This window comes from Chamaea fasciata, unplaced genomic scaffold (genome assembly GCF_029207755.1).
Source record: "Chamaea fasciata isolate MVZ Bird 193981 ecotype frontalis unplaced genomic scaffold, bChaFas1.0.hap1 SCAF_1226, whole genome shotgun sequence".
In the NCBI taxonomy this organism is placed as follows: Eukaryota; Metazoa; Chordata; class Aves; order Passeriformes; family Sylviidae; genus Chamaea; species Chamaea fasciata.
In genome coordinates this window covers 13,690-24,687 of record NW_027095311.1, presented here as the reverse complement: position 1 = coordinate 24,687, position 10,998 = coordinate 13,690, and the positions used below count along the sequence as shown (strand labels likewise).

The following is a 10,998-nucleotide window of genomic DNA, read 5'->3' as shown; positions in this document are numbered from 1 at the left end:
TCCCTTTAGTCTTTTCAGGCGCCTGTCAAAACCTCTGGCATCAGTCTTAGCATTTCTGATCTCTGTGCTCCTCAGCCAGGTGCCTTTGTCTCAGCTGCTCGGACACTCATCAGAATCCATCTCTCTTCACAAGCATCTAGTCCGATGCCTTTTCAGGTCTTGTTCTGAGCTGTACTGACAGCCGTGCACCGCCCTGATCCATTCCGGCGGGTTAGGTCTTGTGAGAATGCAAAGACAGGTCGAGGATTCTGACCGTAGGGTTCTCGGGCATCCATCTCTGCATTTCTTGGGATAAGTCATCCCGATGGCATCTTGTTCCTGCAGGGTTCTCTGAGCCTGGCCAGCTCACCTTCCTTCTCACCTCGGTCATCTCATTCCGAGTTCTCTGGACCCTCAGGGTCATTCTTCTTGCCCAGAGTTTTCTGTCCCTGTTGCGTCCCCTCGTTTGTCCTGTGCTGTGTCACGGGTGTTGGTGTGTGTTTGGCCGGGAGCTGCTCTGCCTTGCTGCTCAGTCTGGGTGTAGGGGTACGAGGGTAATAGTGCTGGGGGCTTGAAATTTGTGATGTGGGGTGTAGTTAGACTGTAGAGGGTATTCCTAGATTGCCACAAGATGTGTGGAGCTGTCAAGGTATCCTGCAGCACTCTGACTTTTGTCCGAACTTTCTTTCAGATGCAGAGGGATGAAATCTGTGGCAGAGCCCCCCAGTCTGGGTGAGGGGCTCCCCTGAGAAGGTCAGTCACTGTTTTGATTTGCAGGGGAGGTGTAAATGATGGCTGTGTTACTTCTCTGTTCTTTGTCTTTATTTTTAGGTGGTAAAGCCGGATCTCAGCAGTCAAGCTGACGTGGGCGAGGTGAGCAGCGATGGGTGGACAGAAGCAGTTGCTATTGTTCAAGCCTCACTCGCTGGTGCAACTCTAAGCCTCCGTTATCGTGTGTTTTAGGGAGTCCACTCGCAGGAGGCCGAGCTCCCCTCTCACCAACCGGACGACAGACCCGGGTCACCTCACCCGTGAGCCCTCCGGGAGCATTCCAGGAGTCTGTGATGGAGCCTTGATCTTCTCCTTGTGAAGGCCCCATCCAGGTAGTCTTGGATAACGGCCGAGGAGTTGAGGTGAGTCAGGGAGGAGAAGGAGGGATGGTCCCCTCAAGTTCCAGCGCTGCCACGTCACCTTGTCTGCTCTTTACCCAGGCAGACCCTGCGACGCCGGCGTTGGCCTCTGAGCGCAGCTGAAGCGCGGGGCCGAGGACACGGGCAAGCTTAGGAGACAGTGAGTAGCAGAATTGTCGGGTTTTGGGTGATGGGCTGCCAAGATTATGCTTTGATGTTTGGTTTTCTTTATTGTAGCTGTGTAGGAGACAACAGCCCAGCAACAGCAGGAATTTCCCTGAGGGAGAGGCGGCCTTCTTTGCCACCCAGCGTGGATTCACCTCCCTAGACGTCCAAGAGATAAGTGGAGGGCTCGGAGCCAGGGAGGGCTTGAAAGCGGGGTGTGGGATCAGGGGCCACCGGGAGGGATTTTTTGAGTCATTTTTGGTGACAGGGATGTCCAAGAAGTGACCGCTTAGGCTACAGAAAGTCTCATTCTGGATCAGAGTGCCGAGGTGTGCCGGGCAGAGCAGTCCTGGTGTGTGTTGTGTCACTTGTCTGTTGTGCACTCTGTCTGTTTGGTGTCTTGTCTTTTCCTTTTGTCCTTTGAGGGGCCTATCAAAACCCCTGGCATCAGTCTTAGCATTTCTGATCTCTGTGCTCCTCAGCCAGGTGCCTTTGTCTCAGCTGCTCGGACACTCATCAGAATCCATCTCTCTTCACAAGCATCCAGTCCGATGCCTTTTCAGGTCTTGTTCTGAGCTGTACTGACAGCCGTGCACCGCCCTGATCCATTCCGGCGGGTTAGGTCTTGTGAGAATGCAAAGGCAGGTAGAGGATTCTGACCGTAGGATTCTCGGGCATCCATCTCTGCATTTCTTGGGATAAGTCATCCCGATGGCATCTTGTTCCTGCAGGGTTCTCTGAGCCTGGCCAGCTCACCTTCCGTCTCACCTCGGTCATCTCATTCCGAGTTCTCTGGACCCTCAGGGTCATTCTTCTTGCCCAGAGTTTTCTGTCCCTGTTGCGTCCCCTCGTTTGTCCTGTGCTGTGTCACGGGTGTTGGTGTGTGTTTGGCCTGGAGCTGCTCTGCCTTGATGCTCAGTCTGGGTGTAGGGGTACGAGGGTAATAGTGCCGGGGGCTTGAAATTTGTGATGTGGGGTGTAGTTAGACTGTAGAGGGTATTCCTAGATTGCCACAAGATGTGTGGAGCTGTCAAGGTATCCTGCAGCACTCTGACTTTTGTCCCAACTTTCTTTCAGATGCAGAGGGATGAAATCCGTGGCAGAGCCCCCCATCCTGGGTGAGGGGCTCCCCTGAGAAGATCGATCGCTATTCAAGGTGAGAGTCACATATTTCACATTTTTTGGCACTCCAGTGCAGGCCACCTGCATTTACAGCTTGAAACAGGTGAGTCCCTTGGTAACCCCTGGGCAGCAGCTGGAGCCTGCTCCGGGCTGGGCTGAGGGAGCAAACACTTGTGGCTGACACAGCTCCACACTGGGGGTACTTGGGAAAACACCTGCCTTGTCCTGGATTGTTTTTTTTTTTGAGCTTTTGACAAGGTTTTAGTCATCACCTTGGTAAAAATAAATGGTAAGGACTGAAAACATGAGAGGCTGGCAGGTTATATGCACGAAAGACAACTTTTTTTTTCTTAAATATTTGTGCAACCTATATCTTAATTTTGAGACTCTTTTTTGGTCAACTTTATTGTAAAACCCCCTTATTTTCAAGTTAGCTGCTTCAATAATGAATTTGTTTTACAAATACCCGCTAATGTCCGAAGGTTAAAGCACTAACACCAACATCCCACCTCTTTTATTTTTGCAGCAAAATTTTATCTTTACTAAACTTGAAACTTGATGTTTTTGCAGGTAGTAAGTTAAAGAAGGTGTTTATCTGCCCATCACTGATAGTCAGGGTCATGAAGAAATTGCTCTAGTGTTCTAAAATAAATGCAGATTTTTAGGCCTCTCCCATTCTCTCTGACTAGCAGCATGTGAATTGATTTTTGATCTCCTTTCTGTTGGTGTCTGTGGGTTTTAAGCTGCATGGAGAAGGTGTCTGTGGACATGGCACCCAGGGAATGGTGCTGGGAAGGGCAGGATGGAAAGGAGCTGCTCAGGAATCCAGAGCAGCAGTGGAGTGGGAGCTGGTGCTGCTGCCTCAGTCACACCCTCCTGGACAGTCTGTGCAGTGATAATATTCCTACTTTCCTTCCTGAACCTGGGGTTGGAGGAGAACATGAGTCTTGGCATTGTTGGAAAGGGGAACTCCAGGGAAAAAACTGCTGTTTGTGTCCTCAGAGAGCAGTGGGAAGAGCCTGGGAGAAATCCTGGCTGGCTGAGGGATCCTTGTGTCCCCTCAGGAATAAATCCCTGCGTCTCCTCAGACCTGCTGGTTTGCAGTAGAGTTTGGGCACCTTTCGCTGCAGCTGTGGTTCTTAATAACTGGAAGTCCATGGATTGCTGGGCGATTCCCATAAGTTCTCCTATTTTGTAGGAGCTGCACGGTGAGGTCAGCATTCTGAGGGAGGCCCTGGCACAGCTGCCAAGGGCAAGGAACGTGGAGCATCCCGGGGCTTCTCCCGCCCGAGTTTCTCCCGGAGCGTGCTGCGTGTCGTGCCGGATGTTTAACCCGGGTTTGGGGTGTTCTCCTGCAGTCCCAGCTCTGACTGCTGCCCCCGAGCCCCGGCCTTGCTCTGTCCCAGCACTGAACCTGGCAGGTGGGTGTGCTTTTCCAGCCCTTGAATCCCACGGGCAATCCCAGATTCCCGGAGCTCCCCGAGGCACAGCCTGGCCTCCCTCCCTGGGAGCTGCATTTCAGTCTGCCTGGACCAAGGCCATCCTGTTTGAGACTTTATTCCTGTTGCTTTTCCTCTTCCAGGTTGTGGGCAAAAAGGAGAGAGCCAGTAGGAAGTGAAGCCACTGGAAGGCCTTATCCCAGTCCAAGGTTGGATAGGAGTAACTGGACCTGTTGAATTCCCACTTCCCTTTAAATTAGAGCAGAGGAAGCAGATTTTAAATCATCATTCCATGAACTTTCACCAACTTCATGACTCTTGCAAAAGTTTTCAATGTTAGAAATTCCTGAGCTTGTTTTCCAGGCAAGCTTGGATTTAGATGTTATTCCTTCCTTTTATTTGAAGGAATAACTCTGATTTTCTCTCTGATTTTAGTAAGGGAATATTTATTTATTCCAATTTTCCATCCTAATTGGAATTTTTGCACCTTGTAGAGCACATTTCCAAGGAAATTTACCCAATTAATGTTGGTAAATCAGGAATTGTCCAGCACCATCTCCACAAAATTCTGTGAATTCCCAAGAAAACGTTGAAGTATTTATTTGCCATGATTCATCTCTTTGTAAAGTTCAATTTACTGCATTTTTAATTACATAAATGCCATTAAAACCTGAATCCAGGCCTAGCTGCTGTTCCTTGGACACAGGGGGCTGGTTCTTTCCTACCTTGGCACATTTGGGTGTTTGTCCAAAATGAGCTTCCCACTAAAATAGAATTTATTTCCAAGCAAAAGTGGGAATTGTCTAGAAAACCTTCTGTTCTGGGGGGGCACTGGGTTTGTTTCCCTTATTGCTGCATAATTGAGGAAAGCCGTGGTGCTTTTTTAGGCAGTGGCAGGAGGTGAAAGCTGCATTTATTTAATTTTGTATTTTATTTCTTGTTATTTTTGTATTTTTATGCTCTTTTGTTGTGGTTTCTCATGTTGCGTTTTGTGGTTTTTCAAAGACTTTTTCTTCCGTTTTTTAATTTTTATATTTTTTTTCTTTAGCTATTTATTTACTTGTTAAAACTACTTTTAGTTTTTTATTTTAATTTTTTGTTTAAATTTTTTTTCCACTTTTTTGTTACTTTGAAATTTTTTTCTTTTGGTATTTTAATTTTATTTATTATTTTCTATAGTTTTGGTTTATTTTTTCATGTTTTCTTTGTTCCTTTTTTTTTTTCCCCATACTCTTTCTTCCCCCGGGCGCCTGGGGGTTTGGCTGTTGGCAAGAAAGATGAGAAATGACCTCCGTGCCCGCTGGACGTCGGGATGTCATAGAGAGCGCAGTTGGCAAAAGCTCTGTATTTTCTGCTCCATAAAACTCCTGAAGGGAGAAAGCTGTGACCACCGTGGTGCCGTTTTTTCCTTCCCAGCCCCGACGAGGTCTCCTCCTACCCGTGCACAGTGTTACCAGCAGCAGCCTGCTGTCCAGGCTGTCGAGGCGTATTTCAGAGGGGGCAATAAAAACAAAGTAGACGTTTTATTTTGAACTCTCCGACCCTGCTTGTTTATTAGCAAAGAACTCCAAAACAAAGCGAACAAAAAAAGAAAACCCACAAACTAAACTCCCCCGCAACCCACCAAAAAAAAACCATAGAGAAAGAGAAAACATGCCCATATTATTTGAATAAAGATTAAAACTTTACCCCTTAGAAAACCAGGCTCATTTAATTCAAATTAATTGTGTTTCTGATGTGTTAGGTTAATGAATTCATCTAGTGTAAAATATCGTTTAAAATATAAACAAACGAATTAAAAAATAATGAAAAAGAAAAATAACAAAAAGTATAGGATATGAAAAATAATATAAATAATAAATACACAATATATTATTACATACTACACGTTTTATAAATATATATAATATACATAATATAAACATCTATAATGTACATAATCATGATATTTCAATGAAATGTATTATTATTTATAACATTACATAATAAATAATAAATTATTTTATATATAACTTTCTATACTTAATATATATAATAAATATAATAGTATAATAAACATAATACATGATGTATAATGTACATAATATAAAAGCTGAATTGTAATGATGAATGTAAATATCAGAATCACAAAGATAAAAAATATTGAAATAGAGCCTGAACGAAAGGCTTTTTTGTTTCGGTCTGGTTGCTGGCAGGGCTCTCGCAGGTGTGCTCGGGGGTCTTTTGGGCCATTTATTCCGGAGGCTGTTCGGAAGGGCATTTCTGGGCACGTTCGTTTATGGCTCCGCTCCGCGCCGCCGCGCGGCAGTGCTGCCACCCTGTGGGCAGAGAGCGGTAGTGCAGCTTCCCCCCCGCCCGGCCCGCCCGATCTGTGCGGCAATGCTGCCACCGTGTGGGCAAACAGCGGTAGTGCAGCTGTCCCTCCCGCCCGTCCCGCCTGATCTGTGCGGCAATGCTGCCATCGTGTGGGCAAAGAGCGGTAGTGCAGCTGTCCCTCCCGCCCGTCCCGCCTGATCTGTGCGGCAATGCTGCCACCCTGTGGGCAAAGAGCGGTAGTGCAGCTGTCCCCCATGACCGTCCCGCCGGAGCCGTGCGGCAGTGCTGCCACCCTGTGGGCAAAGAGCGGTAGTGCAGCTGTCCCCCATGACCGTCCCGCCGGAGCCGTGCGGCAGTGCTGCCACCCTGTGGGCAAAGAGCGGTAGTGCAGCTGTCCCCCCCCGCCCGTCCCCGACGCGCGTGGCAGCCCCGCATTGTGAGCTCGGGGGCGGCGCTGCCGCCCGCCCGCCCGCAGCTCGGGGCCGAAAGGGAGGGAAAAAGGCAAGGAGCCCGGGCGCGTGGCAGCCGGCTGCCTGCGCGCGCCACCCGGACCCCGGAGCCGTCCGGGCGCGCTTTTCCGCGGCGTCTGCGGGTGTGCGGACACGGGATGGGGGCGCAGCGGCGCCGCGGGCGGCAGTCCATTGAGTCAGGCGCTTGTGTGAGCGGCCGAGGGGGCATTTTAGTGGGTTCCACTACCAAGATGGCGGCGAGACGCGAGGCGCCTGACCTTCTAAAAAGGGCGGCCAAAAGGGCGGGAAAAATAAGGACCCTATAGGTGTTTATGCAGCTGCCTGCACAAAACCCCGACTACGGCGCCGCCCGGGGGCAATTTTCCGCGGCGTTTCCAGGTGTGGGGACACGGGCCGTGTGCTCAGTCGCGCCGCGTCCGCGTTCAGATTCGTTGATTTAGTCAGGCGTCTGCGTAAACACCTGGCGGAGGCCTATGCCGAGCCACAAAGAACATGGCGGCCGGGACGGAAGTGGCCTCAGGAGCAACCAAGATGGCGGCAAGGGAAAGCGGAAGTCACACGTCGCTCCTCACAAAATGGCGCCGAAGCGCGAGGCGCCCGACCTTCCAAAAAAGGCGGCCAAAAGGGCGGGAAAAAATAAGGACCCTATAGGCATTTAGCCAGACGCCTGCACAAAAACCCCGACTACGGCGCTGCCCGGGCGCAATTTTCCGCGGCGTTTCCAGGTGTGCCGACACGGGCCGTGTGCTCAGTCGCGACGCGCTTGCGTTCGGATTCGTGGATTTAGTCAGGCGTCTGTGTAAACACCTGGCGGAGGCCTATGCCGAGCCACAAAGAACATGGCGGCCGGGACGGAAGTGGCCTCAGGAGCAACCAAGATGGCGGCAAGGAAAAGCGGAAGTCACGCGTCGCCCCTCACAAAATGGCGCCGAGGCGCGAGGCGCCCGACCTTCCAAAAAGGGCGGCCAAAAGGGCGGGAAAAAATAAGGACCCTGTAGGCGTTTACGCAGATGCCTGCACAAAAACCCCGACTACAGCGCCGCCCGGGCGCAATTTTCCGCGGCGTTTCCAGGTGTGCAGACACCGGCCATGTGCTCATCCGCGCCGCCTCCGGGTTCGGATTCGTGGATTTAGTCAGGCGTCTGTGTAAACACCTGCCGGGGGCCTTAGCGGTGCCGCAAAAAAGATGCCGGCGGGACCGGAAGTGGCCTCAGACGCAACCAAGATGGCGGCAAGGAAGGGCGGAATGCTCGTGGGGCTCATCGCGGCCGAAAATCACCGAGTGCAGCTCACACCCTGCAATGGCAAAAGCTGTTTTATTAAAACTCAGCCGAGAATTTTCCTCTTATTTCCAGGTCACAGGATATACTGAGCCTGAGAGGGATCCTAAAATCTGGCTCTCAAGCAGACGGACCGTTTGAGAATCGAACTCAGCACCTTGGCATTACCCGGACTCTGCTCCAAGCAGCTGAACCAATCTCTGCATTATGGGGATGGACCTCCATAGGATGGCAACGCTTGGCCCCACTAAGGTAAGTGCAGTGCCGCCTTCTCTGCCAAAGCTGCTTCACACAGCAGCCCCTGGAATGGCTCGAGGGCAGAACTGGCTGGCAGCTCACGACAGCACAAAGCTCTTCCAGTGACGCTGATTTCCTGTCCTTTCCAGGATTTACTCAACAGCTGCCGTAAAAGTACTTACACAAAGTCTCTTTCTGGGCGGAAAAGAGCAGGACAAGTCCTGAGGCTTCCCTTCTTCCACGGCCAAAGCTCTGCAGAGAGGCAGGGCCGGTCCCACCCGCACAGGGGCGTTTCCTGCAGGTGAGTGTTGCCGGGCCAAACTGATGGCAGCTGCTGAGGCCGGGGCTGCTTTTCTGGCCGGAGGCCTCGGTGCCCCCCCGTGCCGCCTGCAGTGTCCCTCGGTGTTTCCTGCAGGTGTCCCGGGTGCCCGGAGGCGCAGGGAGGAAGGAGGCCGGCAGCCCCAGCGGGGCCAGCAGCCCTGGGATGATGTGCAGGGGAGGAGCTGTGCCTGCGGGGCCCCGCCCGTGGCAGCGGCGGCCAAACGCAGGGCCCGGGGCCGGGCTCGGGGCTGGCACGGACACGGCCCCGGGGCTGCCGCGGCTCCTCGGCCAGGGGCTGCTCCCGCCGGGCACGGGGAGATGCTGCAGCCTGGACAGAGGCACCCACAGCCCAAGAGCTCCCCAGGGAACAGCTGGCATTGCCCGGGAACGGCGGCTCGGGCTGTCTGCAGAGGGGCTCAGACAGCAATTCCCACCTCCCGGAGCTCCCACACAGTTGCCAGGGATGTCCTGGCCACCCCAAATCCCCTCCGTTTCAGCCTGAGGACATCACCCATCGGCAGCATTAAAGCCAAGGTGCTCCTCCCTCACAGAAATTAAATCCAGAGCAACGGCCCTCGGAGATGCCTCAAAATCAAAGGTTTGAGTGGGATGGAGTTTCGTTTGGATGAAGTCTGGACTTTTCCAGGGAGCCAGCCGGAGTGCAGAAGTGATGGAAAGCTTTTGCAGGTGGGTCCCACTGGAGGTGTGCTGAAGGCAGGGATGGGCATCCCTTGCCTGAGGGAAAGGCACTTGCAGAGGCCACTGCTGGGGCTCGGAAAGGAGCTGAGCTCCTGCAGGGAGCTGTGTCCTCCCGAGGGCACAGGGGCTGCCTCAGCACAGGCCGGCCAGTGCTTTCTCCTGCTCTGAAACATCACCTGGAGCCCGAGCTCAGGGGGGTGGCTGAATTCCAGGGAAATCTGACAGGTGACCCCCAGGGGATGAGGGTTAGAATTAACCAAATCTATGGAATAGAAACCTATCCTGTCCCCATCCTGCTGAGCTTCCTTGGAAGCTCTGCTAGTTCCTGACACATCTGGCATTCAAGCAGCAGCTCTGCGTGGGAATATCCATGCTCTGTGAGGCACTGTGAGGTTATTGCAGCAGGAACTGAGCAGGGAATTCGGGGCCGTGGGTATAATTCATCTAAACTAGCAAAGGTGACAGTGAACCCCAAATCTGGGCACCACACAGAGAACAATCTTTGTGCTGCCCTGTCAGCTCAAGCCCCTGGGCTGGGAAGTTTTGGGAGTCAAACATATGGAATGATAAAAGTCACAGCAACTGGTGTCACCCCGAGGGACAGTCCAAGTCCCAGACAATTCCTCTGCAGTCCCCTGGGGGGGAAAACACCCTCTGTCTGCCAGGAGCCCTGACTCTGTTTCTCCTATCAGCTGTGTTGGGCTTTAAGAACTTGAAATAACTTTGAAGCCAAAGAAATCACCTTTTCCTTCTGGTTTGATTGTGTTTTTTTGTTGTTTTTTTTTTTTTTTTTTTCTTTCAGGTGCTGGACTTGCTTCTGTGGATGTGTGCTGAGCTCTGGCTGCAGGGGACTGTCAGGCCTGAATGGCTGTGAGTTTGTGTTCTTCTCGCTGGGGAAGCAGAAATAATTATTAATTAGACTGCAGAAATGTTTTCAGAAACCTTTCCCCTTTCCTGCCCTTTGCTGGTGGATCTTCTCTTTCTGCCTTTGACTTTACAAAGCTGTTCCCTGATGTCAATTCCCCTGCCTGAATTCCTTGCAGCTCCTAGCTGGGAAAAACTGGGATGATGTCCTAGGGATGTTCTTAGGGGAGGACAGAGGTGAGATTTTTGCCTGTATTTTTCTAATATTTTCTAAAATTTCAGGGAGCTGCTCCTGCTCCTGCCCCTAATCCTGCTGCTGCTGCACAAGTGGAGCCTTGTCAGCGAAGACCTGCATCTGCAGGAGGCCCCGCAGGCCCTGGCTGGGAAGTGCCAAAACAAAGAAGTGATCAGTAAGTGCTGAACTGCTTCCAGGAGGGCATATTTTGTTGCAGCCGTTACAGACCAACCGTGTGGTGCTGGTGACTTTGTGTGAGTTGCTTTATTAAAGCCAATCGTTGGTAAGGGTTTTGAGCCTGCCTTGGAGAGCACTTGGAGCTCTGGGTGCCCTGGCTTTCCCCTAGGTGGCCCTGGGGGCGCCCCGGCTGTCCCCTAGGTGTCCCTGGAGTGCCCTGGCTGTCCCCTAGGTGTCCCTTGGGGTCCACGGGCTGTCCACTAGGTGTCCCTTGGGGGGACCTGACTGTCCCTGGGATGCCCTGGCTGTCCCCTAGGTGTCCCTTGGGGTCCACGGGCTGTCCACTAGGTGTCCCTTGGGGGGACCTGGCTGTCCCCTAGTTGTCCCTGGGGTGCCCTGGCTGTCTCTTAGGTGTCCCTGGGGGTGCCCTAACTGTCCCCTAGGGGTACCTTGTCTGTCCCTGGGGGGGCCCTGGCTGTCTTCCTAGGTGTCCCTGGGGGGCCCTGGCTGTCCCCTAGGTGTCCTTGGGGTGCCTTGCTGTCCCCAAGGCGTCCCTGGGGTGCC

At 52.3% G+C, this 10,998-nt stretch overlaps 2 long non-coding RNA genes across 2 annotated transcripts; both read left to right on the top strand.

Annotated features, from left to right (window-relative positions):
• The first annotated feature begins 350 nt into the window (after positions 1–350).
• LOC136284653 (uncharacterized) lies at positions 351–1,714 on the top strand. The gene is made up of 5 exons (XR_010719248.1): positions 351–732; positions 811–852; positions 943–1,112; positions 1,191–1,269; positions 1,347–1,714. It is a non-coding gene; the product is annotated as an uncharacterized lncRNA (long non-coding RNA).
• A 7,299-nt stretch (positions 1,715–9,013) lies between these two features.
• Positions 9,014–10,420, top strand: LOC136284652 (uncharacterized). Its single transcript, XR_010719247.1, has 3 exons — positions 9,014–9,146; positions 9,961–10,028; positions 10,305–10,420. It is a non-coding gene; the product is annotated as an uncharacterized lncRNA (long non-coding RNA).
• Positions 10,421–10,998: the final 578 nt, after the last annotated feature.